Source organism: Chinchilla lanigera, unplaced genomic scaffold, assembly GCF_000276665.1.
Source record: "Chinchilla lanigera isolate Chin_1 unplaced genomic scaffold, ChiLan1.0 scaffold00010, whole genome shotgun sequence".
In the NCBI taxonomy this organism is placed as follows: Eukaryota; Metazoa; Chordata; class Mammalia; order Rodentia; family Chinchillidae; genus Chinchilla; species Chinchilla lanigera.
This window is the reverse complement of record NW_004955411.1, coordinates 27,032,199-27,044,500: the sequence shown is the minus strand read 5'-3', so window position 1 is coordinate 27,044,500 and position 12,302 is coordinate 27,032,199.

Genomic DNA, 12,302 nt, shown 5'->3' with positions numbered 1-12,302 from the left:
TTAAGAAAATATCCATGGTTTCTAGAACCAGTAACTTTTGTCCAATTCTCTGTGGGAGTCTGTTAATATGAAAGCAAAGTTCAAGGTATTTCAGGAACAACCTGTCACTTTGCACTGATTACAAAAAAAGGTAATTAAGAATATCAATTAACCAGAAGTGTTGGTTTAATTAGATGGAATAATTAATTTCTTCAGGGCTTGGAAGAAACAGGAGTAACAACTTCTTAAGCTACCGAACAGTTTGAGGGACAGATTTGGAATCACCAGTTCCCATTTCCTCCCAATTTTTCTCAAATAGGGTGGGCAAATAGAGTGTGCAGGCAGAATGAGCACCAGTATGGAAAGTTACCCGAAAAAACCCAATCACACCCACTGGCAGTGCCCTACCTCTTCTCATCATTTGCCCTACGGGTGGGAACGATGGCTTTTCTGGCCATGTTGGGAGTTATGGTATGTCCATGGAGACCTCCCCATTAGGAACAGAACTCAGGCCCACAGGTGGCAGCTGGGGACCTGCCCCGCCAAGGGCTGCCTCTGTCCATTGGCACTGGATGACCACATGTCCTTGCCCTCGCCATGGGATATGAGATGTCCATATTCCTGGGACCCTTCCTCTTCCTGTGCAAACTGTGAGCTGTAATGAGAAGTATCAGTATTGCCTACAAATAAAACTAGATGGCCTCCATGTTTCAAAAATTTGTAAAGAAATGAAAATCACCAGGGCCTGAGAGGTTACCAATGTTTTGTGAAGTCAAATTCTAAACTGCTTAATGATCTAACTCTATTTTATAAGCATACAGTTAGAAAACAAACCAACAATTGTGTTCTGAGACCAATTCCTTGCCCTCTTTTTCTCCTAGAGCTCTGTGTGGATACTTAGCAGACTTTAGCACCTTCGGTCTGCTCCAGGGTAGCCTTGTCTTGCTTGTGTCTGTTGACATGCTCCTCAGTTTCTTATTTATTTCAGGACTAGCTTGGAGGCACAGGTCTGAATTACACCAAAATAAAGAAGTAATGGTCAAAACCATTTGTAAATCCATCAGAGTAGAAGTGAAAATCTGTGTCATACTTAAAAATTCAGGCTTCTAGGTTAAAAGTGTTCACTAATGGCAAGGAACTTGCAGACAGCTGATAATAATCTACTCACAAACCAGATCACTAGAACCCAATGACATACTTGTGACAAGTAGTAATGGTGAGTGGTCTTACCGGCTGATGACATTTTCCCTATTTTAACACACAGTAATCCTCAGTAATTAAGATTCAGACATACTTTCAAGCTGCTTTCTGTGTGTGGCATTAATATATACACCTGGAGAGGTTCTGCAGAACTTTTGGCAGAATAGATCCTTGAAGAAATTATGAGTTGGCATTGGTATATTTATTTGTGTAAATATGTGACATCAGACATATCACTATCTCCTTTATTGGACAAAAAGTCTAGAGGAAAACCACGATAGGCGGCACCTAACTGAAGAAATGGTTGAGGACCTTACTGTTACTTCTCAGAGTTACTTCTCAGGGTTACTTCTCAGCATATGTGTCTAAGCAAGAGTGAAGAGCTGTTTGCTTCAGAAATCCTTCGGCTATCTAGAATGAAGGAATGAGAGGCTCAACTTTATCATCTGTCAGATGATCATGAGAGTAGATAGATTTAATTGAGTTATGTTAAATATTATAGGGAAACACACTTGTGAATGAGGGATAATTATTACAGTACATTCCACTTTTAGTATTTAATGAAAATAAATCTCGGTTGCCTTTAGATACATGTTTTGGAGGTGGCAAAAGAGTCAAGACAGTGGAGATCAGTGTTCACGTTTTCTCGGTATTTAGCTAGCACAAAGGAAAGCTTTTGAAAATCACCACTGCCTTTCAGTCCACAGACTGCAGTAAGCAACACTCTAAGGCCAGTGTTAAGGTGAAACTGGAAAACTCCTGGCAAACTAGTAATTGCTGGCATTGCAAGCAAACTTTCTATTCACTGGCAGGAAATTCCAGACTGTGCTATGTTCAAATTTAAGTAGTCCATGAGAATAACCTACATTCCCTGAAGAATAGGGAGGAGAAATTTCCTCTCACATCTAATACTGAAGAAAAGGCACCTGAGCAGCATGAGGAGGAGGAGGAGTCAAGCAGTACAGTAGGATATAGCAGGTACAGTGGGATATAGCAGAGTGTTTGCAGGTGAACACAGTCAAAACCAATGCCAAACTGTTAAAACTGAAGAAACTACAATAACTGGAAGCTCATGAGGGCGAAAAGGTTTAGGTATCTAATTCTATAGGACAAGAGAATTTCAATAGAGGAATAAACTTAAAGGGTTACTGAATGGCAAGTATCAGGTGAAAAAGATACTGGAAAGTTAAAACTAGTATCACTTCTAAATAATTTATGATAAAAAAGAAAGAAATTGTACTTGAAATTAAAAGTATTTGGAAACTGTAGCAAAAGTCATGGTTAAATGTTACTTGGAAGGAGCTTATGGCTTTAACTGCTTAGAGAATAAAGAAAGAATAAAAGTTGTTGAGTAAGAAATAAACATATGAATTTAAAAATATGAATTCAAGACATAACAGGAAAAAAAGTTCAAAGAAAGTATAAAGAAGGAAATGAGTATGATAGTTGGGGATTTAGCTCAGTGGCACAGCGCCTGCCTAGCAAGCGCAAGATCGTGAGTTTGATTCCCGGTACCGGGGAAAAAAAAAAAAAAAAAAGGAAATGAGTATGATAGTAAGCATTACCAATATAGGAAGTAAAGAAGAAATAGAATTAAATAATCTAAAATATAGCTCTTTAAAATGTCTAAGAAAATTGACAAACATATGGCAGGATTTGTCAGGGAAAATATAAATGATGGTTCATAATTAACAATTAAGAAATTTTAAACATGAGAGAAATACTAATGACTGTGCAACAAATATGAAAATCTGAACAAAAGAAAATTTTCTAGAAAATAATTTACTAAAACCGAATCCATATGAAAGAAAAAACATGAATAAAGCTAATCATTAAAAAATGTTAAATCAGACACTAAAAATCTGTGGACTTCAATTCCAAGAGAAACAGAAACCAGACTGACCTTACCCCCTAAAACAATGAAAATCTTAAGACAGAATAAGATACTGTTGCAACTCAAGACATTGAGTCAGCTCTGATTTGTCTAGTTTCCTGTGAGAAGTTTCCGGGCCACACTGAAGGGAGGGGGACTCAATGGCAGCCGAGAGATCCTCCTAAGTCAGAGAGACAGCTGTGAGTTCTTGAATGCCAAGGTGTCAAGATGTTGAAGCGATGATAGAAGAGAAAGCTGCCCAGACAGTGAGCGTAGAAAACTTCAGAAGACCTCTATGAATACACAGCTGAGTGCTGGTCAGTGTATACTTGCAAGTGAACAAATCATCCAAATATGGCAGGTGGGGATGCTGCAATGGATTACAGAGGATAGTGCTTCAAACTCACATATGGAATAGCAGACTGTATGTAATTGCCATAGTGGATGACCTTATACTATGTTGGGCATCAGAGAAAAAAAGGCTTTGCTCCAGTATCAAGATAAAATTAATCATTGGATTAAATGCTTTTGCTCTGGTCCTGCTTAGTAAATTTTAAGAATAAAACCAGATGATGAAACCATTCCTAAGTAACTTATCTGGTTCTCCAAACCAATCTCAAAGTCTAGCAACCAAACAAAAGTTATCAGGTAATCAAAGAAGCATGAAAATACAATAACCAATGATGAAAAACAGAAGGAAAAACAGACCAAGAAGTAACACAAATAATCAAATCAGTAGATGAGAACATCAAAGTTATTGTAATTTAAAAATAATTTCAAGAAACTAGGGAAAAGTTAAAAATGCATGTAGGATATAAAAAAGACCCTAATCAAATTCCTAGGGATAAATCTTATAATATTTAATATTTAAAATGCACTGTCAGATTAAAGGCTGATTGCATGCTGTAGGAGAGAAGATTAACGAATTCAGAGAAAATGACACAAATTCCAAAAAGTGAAGTACTCAGGAAAATAGACCAAAACACTGAATAAGCTTATCAATGAATCATAGGACATCCTAAAGCAGACAAATATACATGTAATTGAAATCTCCTGGAAGGAGTCCAGAAAAAATATTTTAAGAAGTAATGGTTGGAATATCTCCAAATTGATCAAACTATAAACTCTAATAGTTAATGAATACTGAATATAAGCAATATGGAGAAAACTACATGAAGTCATATAATGAGTTTAATATCAGTAATAAAGATAAAATCATAAAATCCAGTAGGAAGTAGACAAATTGTATAAAGAAGAACAAAGATAAACATGTTAGCAGATTTGCTACCAAAAACTGTGTAAGTTAGAAAACAATAGAGCAACACCTTTAAGTAGCAAAAGAAAAATATCCATTAAGCTGAATATTTTATCCAACAAGAATATTTTTCAAAAATAATCACTTTTTCAGACATAATAAAAGCTTAAAGAATCCATCACAAACAAATCTACACTATATGTTATTTTAAAAACTCAACAGATGGAAAATGGTAACAAAGGAAAACTTGAATTTACACAGGGGAATAATGAGCACAATAATGGTAAATATATGATTAAATATAATTTTTTCTTGAATTGAATTTCTTTAAAAGATGATTGGCTGAGCTGAGGTTAAAGCTGAGGTGGTACAGTATTTGCTTAACATCCCTGAGGCCCTGAATTTTACCCTTAGTACTCGACAAAGAAAACCATGGTTGACTATTTAAATAAAAATAACAATGTCTTTAAACAAAAGCAATAATGATATTTTATGAGATTCATTGTATATATGCATAAATGTATGTATATATAAAATATATGAGAGCAAAAGTAACAACATCAGGAAAGGAGAAATGGACATACAATGCTGTAAGGTTCTTAAAATGTACGAAAGTAGTAAAACACAATCTTCTATCTATCTCTCATACCCCTGTATAATCTTTGGGCTATGCAAAGAAAATAAGGTCCTAATCATTTTTTCCTGCACTGTTTCTCAGGACTGTATTTGCATCAAGCAATACTAGGGATGAGGTAATAGCTTCCTTTTGGTACAAATGGCAATCTTCTTTATTGTTTGCTATGCTATTGTGGGAGGCCAAGTTCAGTGTCTCCTCTTGTTATACAAACCACTGCCTGTGCTCACATTTATCTGATTTGCACACTGCCCTGTGAGAGTTGAAAGTAAAGGAAATCACTACAAATGTGTTAATGTTCATGTTCCTTATTGTACCATGAGTAATAAATTCTGTGGCCTTTGACATAGGCACCTCAGTTTTCCTTCCTGCATGTATGAAACACCAGCAGAGTAATTTATTCATTAGGACAAAACAAAATCTAAGACATGGCAAAGAAGTCTTAGAATTGACTATGTACAATGAACTAAAATGTACATGCACTAAAATAGTACAAAAAAAGATTTATACCTAACAAGGTAACAAAGGAAGTCATTGTTAAGTGGTCTAAACTGGGCTCCATGGAGTGCACCTGTAATCCCTGCCTCTCAGTGGTCTGACGCAGGAAGATCTCAAGTTCTAAAACTAGCCTGGGCAATACAGTGAGACCTGTTCTCAAAACAACAGTAAAAGATACATAAGATGGTAAAAAAAAAAAAAGGAAAAAGGGAAAAAGAAATGAGAGCCAATTTGAGATCAAATACAAAATGGTAAAGTGAAACATACTCATACCAATAATCTTTTTTAAAAATGCAAATAGTCTTACCAAACCAATTTAAAGTAGGAATTTCTCAAATAGAGTAAAATTAAAAGACCCAGTTACATGCTATCCTACAAGAAACATGTTTATGGGGCCGGGGAGATAGCTCAGTGGCACAAGCACCTGCCTGGCAAGCGCAAGGTCCTGAGTTTGATTCCCGGTACCAAAAAGAAGGGACAAAAACCATGTTTGAATGTAAAGATATGAATGAGTTAATAACACAGTGGTGGAGAAAAATATGTCTGAAGTTATTTAAATGTTTGTATTAATATCGGACTAAGTAGATTTCAGACTGAAGTACATTACAAAAATAGAGGGTCATCTCATGACGATATATATTTAAGTTCATCATGAAAAAATTATAATCTTAAATGATTTTGAACATAATAATAAAGGTTTGATTTACAAGAAGCAAGAAGCTACAAAGTGGTAAGAAGTACAGTCATAGCAGTACCCCTTCCTCAATAACTGATTGAATACAGGGAAGAAAATCAGCAAGGATACAGAAATCTTGAAAAATACTATTAACCAACATCTAATTGACATTTATGGAACACTCCATTCCACAGCAAATTAAATATATTTTTAGATGCATGTAGAATATTTACCAAGGTAGGCGTTCTGTTCTGCTAAATACAGTAAGGCCAAAAATATTAAAAATAAATAAGTAAATAAATACAATGAGGCCTGAAAACGACAAAATAATTAAAAGAAATCAAATTTACAAAATGGGATCCTTGACCACAATAGAATTTAGTTAGAAACTAGTCACAGAAAAAATATCTGGTTAACACCCAAATATTTAGACATGAAATAACATACTACTAAATAATTCATAGGTCAAAGAAAAAAATGAAAAAAAGAAATTAATGTATTTGTACTGGATAACAATAAAGACCAAATACAAGTTTGTAATAAGCAGCTAAGCTAGTTTAGAGATGTTGCCACTGTATTAGAATGAAAAAGAGATCCCAAGTACTGATTTCAGTTTCCCCTCAGAAATAAGGAAGAGCAAATTACATCAAAGCAAAGGAAAAGAAATCAATGATAAAGAACACAGGTCAATGTAAAGAACAGAACAATACAGAAAATCAGCAGAAACAAATCTATTTGTCTGAGAAAAAAATCAATAAAATTTAGGAGATGCTCCATCTAGACTAACTGAGAATTAAAAAGAGGAGAAACAAGGTATCAATATCAGGAATGACAGAAGTCACATCACTACAGATTCAACAGTTCTTTAAAAAGACACTAAAAGAACATTATAAACAACTTTCTACATTTGTATTTGGCAACAGCAATGGATAAATTTATTTGAAGTTAAACCTTTTAAATTAGTTTAATTATTCATATATCCTTTTAAAGTGTTTTGTTCATTTATTGTTCACTACTTTTCATTTTTAATTTAACTGTAGGAGTTCTTTGTATATTATGCACTCAAATTAGAAAAAATGAGAAATGAAAGAAAGGCTATCACTACCAGTATTAGGAAAATAAAAGCAATTATAAGTCACTACAATAAACAATTTTGCTGCAAAATTAGGTACTCTAGATAAAATGAACAAATTCCTGGAAAGATCAAAACTAGCAGAATTGACCCCAGGAGGAACAGAAAACCTGCAGAGACATTTGACAAGGAAAGAATTGGAGTTACCATCAAGATGGTCTTAACATTCCTTTCACTTTAAATAAACTCAGACTTCTCTTTTCTTTGAGATTTCACTTTCAGAAACCTGTAACTATAAATCTTTCTTTACTCATGAAGATAAAAATTTTCTCTGCACCACTGCTTTTACAAGATAGAAATATCTTTCTTAGGGACATAGAACCATCTCTGAAATGTTGTCAAGGAAGATAATACCCCTAGTTCCCAGCTTCTAGGACAGAGTAAAAGCAGGTTACTTTTGTCCAAGTTGTAATACTCCTCCTGACATGAAAAGGAAGTTTTCTTTTCCTTCAATGAGACCAACTACCCAATGATGGCCTGTGATACCTGCCCCCCGCTCCTGCTTTTTGTCTTGGAGGAGCTGGTCTGTGCTCTTTCTCTATTGCTGGCACTAGTCTTGGAATAAAATCAACTTCTATCTGCCCAGCTGTCCAGGGTAAAGTATTTTTTCTTTATTAATTAATAAAAACAATTGCTATGAGGAAAAGAATATGGGCAGATGGATTCACTGATGACTTTTCTCAAATATTTCAATGAGAATTAGCACCAACTTCAAAAACTATCAAAAAATGAAAGAGGGAACACTTCCTGTCTTATGCTACGAGAATAATAGTACTCCAACTCAAGGGCAGTCAAAGACATTATTGTATGGACAGTTCTAGCGAGGGCAATTAGACAAAAAAAGAGAAAATTAAAGTTATCTGCTTTGGAAAGGAAAAAGTAAAATTATTTATATTTGAACATTACATGCTATTGTACATGACAAACCCCCTAAAATTCACCACATTTGCAGGATACAAGATTGACAAACAAAATGCAATTTTATTTCTATATACTAGTGATTAAAAAATCTCAAAATAAAATTTAGAAAGCAAATGTATTTAAAATAACATTGAAAAATAAAACATATTGGAATAAATTTAACCAAGGAAGTACAAACTTTACACACTAGAAAAGTACAAACAATTATTAATAGAAAGTTTAAAACGCCTAATCAACTGTTTAACTGATGTTCATGGTTTAAAAGACTTAATATGTTATTGATTAAGATATATTAAATGGGGGCTGGGGATTTAGCTGAGTGGCACAGCGCTTGCCTGGCAAGCTCAAGGTCCTGAGTTCAATTCCTGGTACTGGAAAAACAAACAAACAAACAAAAAAGATATATTAAATGCATTTACTAACTTCCTAAAATAAACTCTATCATCATGTAATATTAATATGCACTAATAATTTTTTAAAGAAAGAAAGCAGTATTTCCCAAATTGACCTATACCAAATGTCACACCAAATTAGCCTGTAGATTCAAGTGATCCTTATGAAAATCCTGTGGCCTTTTTACTGAAACACAAAAGCTGACCTTAAAACTCATATAAAAAACATAAGGCACCCCCAAATAGCCAAAAAAGTGTTTAAAAATGAAAGAAGTTGGGCAATTAACACTTCCAAACTGCAAAACTACTGAAAATGTAGAATAATCAAGTGAATAAGGTAATGGAAGTTTGTGTAAATTGTACAAATATTTTAAAATGCAAATCAAAGGATAAATTTGACTTTGTAGGTTTTTTTTTTTCTGTACTGGGAATTGAACTCATGACCTTGCACTTGCCAGGCAACCGCTGTGCCACTGAGCTAACTCCCCAACCCCTGACTTTGTAGGTTTAGAAATTTATGTTTGCAATACAAACATTTATTTCATGAATGTGACAGTCCATATGAATGTGACAGACCACGACCTACTGTAGACATTTGATACCATGTGAAAGTTTCCTTCTAGGCTGTTGCAATCTGACAATGAGTTGGAGTAATTTTCTCTTAAGAAAAATCTATTGATTGGCTACAATAAGGAATGCATAATCTCATCAATGTCTTATTTGAATTTAGTTCCACGAGCTATGTTGAGGTCATAAACTTGCAACTGACTTTTTTACTAGGACATGTTTGCAGCACATAAAAATTACATTCATCATGAGGAGTTGGTACCTGTACATAATGCATCTTAATTCTTTTTTAATTTCTTTACTCATCCCTTCCTCTCCTCTCCCCTCCCTCCAACTCTCGGTCTCCTTCCCATTTGTAAAAATTCTCTCTCCCTGTTTCCTATTATCTTTCTTCTAGCTTGCTCTTTAATTTGTCAATTTTAAATGATTTTATGGAGAAAATACTGAATGACTGGGACCCATAAGAGTCACTCTTGATGAGAGTTGTAATTATTAAGCTATGTCACACAGGAATTAACACTCAAGTACATTTTCTGTGACAGCCTTAGGTAATAGGGTACATAGGGCTGTCCCACATTTAGGATTAATGGCACCTACTGACACCCACAGATGAAATTATGGTCCCTTTCTAAAAGGATTTGATGCAGTGTTCTTTGAGTAGCTGACTGCTACTGGGGCAATGACTGTAAATTTCTGTCCATGCTGTACCCTGCCTGGAGCAGAGCAAACTGTAACCCTTACTCTCCCCTAGACCAGGACCTCCTTTTCTCATCTAAGGTCAAGAATTGGCAGCAATAGCAACATGTTCTAATTTTACTTACAAGTCTGTATTCTCTGTGAAGAATCTTCTCAGATAAAGAAAAAAAATAGATCTTTAGTTTCATCTCCGAAAATAAGAACTCTGCCTTTGACAGATAAAACACCTACTCTTTCATTTTTAACATGAAAAAAAATTTCAGGTTTAATAGGTGTAAACTGACTTGGCAAGGTCCCATTCCAGGAATAGCACAGAAACAGGAAATATTACAAATTTGAATCTCATACCTTCATTATGAGCTTGTGTCATAAGGTTATAAAATATGTAAAATATTGCCAGAATTAATCTATACCAGGAAGACAATTGTTTAAGAGGCAGTATTAACAGAAAAAAAGAAGCAAGTGACTAAATACAAGAGACCACAGAGGGGTGGTTGACAAGTTAAACAAAACAATTTCTTTTCAGTATCAAAGTCTAAAATACCATTCTTTTCATGCTGAAGGAATTTTAATATATCACTGAAACTGCCAGTTCTGACTGCCTGATTGTAGTAATCAGTATACGAAATACAGTCACTGCCTTTGTGCATGAATTTATTTTTCTTTCCAAGAAAAAGTCAATTAAATTATTTTCCCATTTAATAGATAGTAGCTTCACCTCTCCTTTACTGGTCCTTGGTGATCCAAGGAGAAGAATTTGTCTGGACCACCTCACAAGTGGAGAAAGATGAGGTGTCGGTGAGGAAAGGGTTTCAAAGAAAAAGGGTTTATTGCAAAGTTAGATAGACTGACACACAAGCCTGAGTACCACCAGTGTGAGCCAGGAATTCCTTTGCTCTGGCTTCCTTTCCCATACTTCCTGTTTTAGGGTGTTCTATACCCTACTACTGCATATTTATGATTTACTCTTGCCCTACTTTTCTGCATTTTCCCACCATTGGTTAGTAATCAACGACATGCATGAGATGCAGTGCATAAAGATGAGGCCCTGGGCATATGACAATGAGGACAGATGCACCCAAGGACACCCGAGAGCATGCCTTGCTGGGTGGAAAATCCCTAGTTCTACTTGGTGGTTAACTTGTGGTTACCTCTCCACTTAGGGCCCCCCTTCAATTGTTTGTGGCCCTCTCACAGCCTCACCCATTTCTCAGCTGGTACAGTTCAGCTGTCCTCAACCACCCACAGAAAGAACAGTTTGTACTAGCTCAGCAGTCCTAGCTACTTCCCACTGCTCATGTCTGACTACCTGCCTACACTAGTAAGATACTACCAAGAAGAAATGATCCAAATACATTGTACTACATGAGTTTACCAAGGAGTAATCCTGATACTAAAGGAAGAAAACAGCTCATTGTGAAACAAATCAACTGTCATTAAATATTGAATACTTACTAATTTATAAGAATAATTTTTCCTCTAACTTCACTTTCAAATTACTCAGCTATTGTAGCTTTTCTTGAACTGACTGCAGATGACAATCATGGGGACACTTTTAAAAGAAGTATTCATGAAAATGTTAGAAATTATTAACCTACTTTCAACAATAGGTATGTAATGAGACAGAAGACATGCAGGTAAAGGACACGGGACAGCAAAAGCAAAAGAAAACTGCACTTAACAGACACTGTGTCAACAGTCCACCCAACAACAGCAGAATGTACATTCTCCTTAAGTGTACAGAGATGCTTCTCCCAGTACTGACCTTGTTTCAGGCCAAAAAATTTAATAATGAATTTTAAAAGACTGAAACTATACAAAGAATCTTTTCCTGAGCACACTGTAGTGAGGTTAGAAATAAATAACAAAAGGAATGAAAGGAAAGATACACACATAAAAATGTTCAATTAAACTACACACTTGTAAACAACAAATGATTCAAGGAAAATTAGAAAATGTTTAAAGAAAAATGGGTTAAACACAGCCTACCAAACTTTATGGGACTCAGCAACAGCAGTACTCATCAAAAATTTTTTTTGTAAATACTGACATAGAAAAGGAAGCTACAGTTCAAATCTGTACCTAATTTGATGCCTTAAGGAATATAAAACGACGAGTAAAACCAAAAGTGAGACGAAAAGACATCATAAACTGAGAACAGAGATAAACAAGATAGAGACTAGAAAAACTATAGAGAAAAATAAGTAAAACAAAAAACAGGTCTTGCAAGAATAAACCAAGTTGGCAAGTTTTAAGCTGGACTGATAAAAGAAAAAAAAAATCTACGTCAGTGGATTCAATTACCTCCCATAAAACAAGGAAAAAAAGCAACAAAATGCACATACACTGGGAAGAGATACAGAGATACCCTTGCTATGACATGACTGTTAATGTAGAAAATCCCAAACAATCAACAAAAATGAAAAATTCTGGAATTTATAGGAAACTCCAGGAAGGTTGCAAAATACAAGGTAAATAT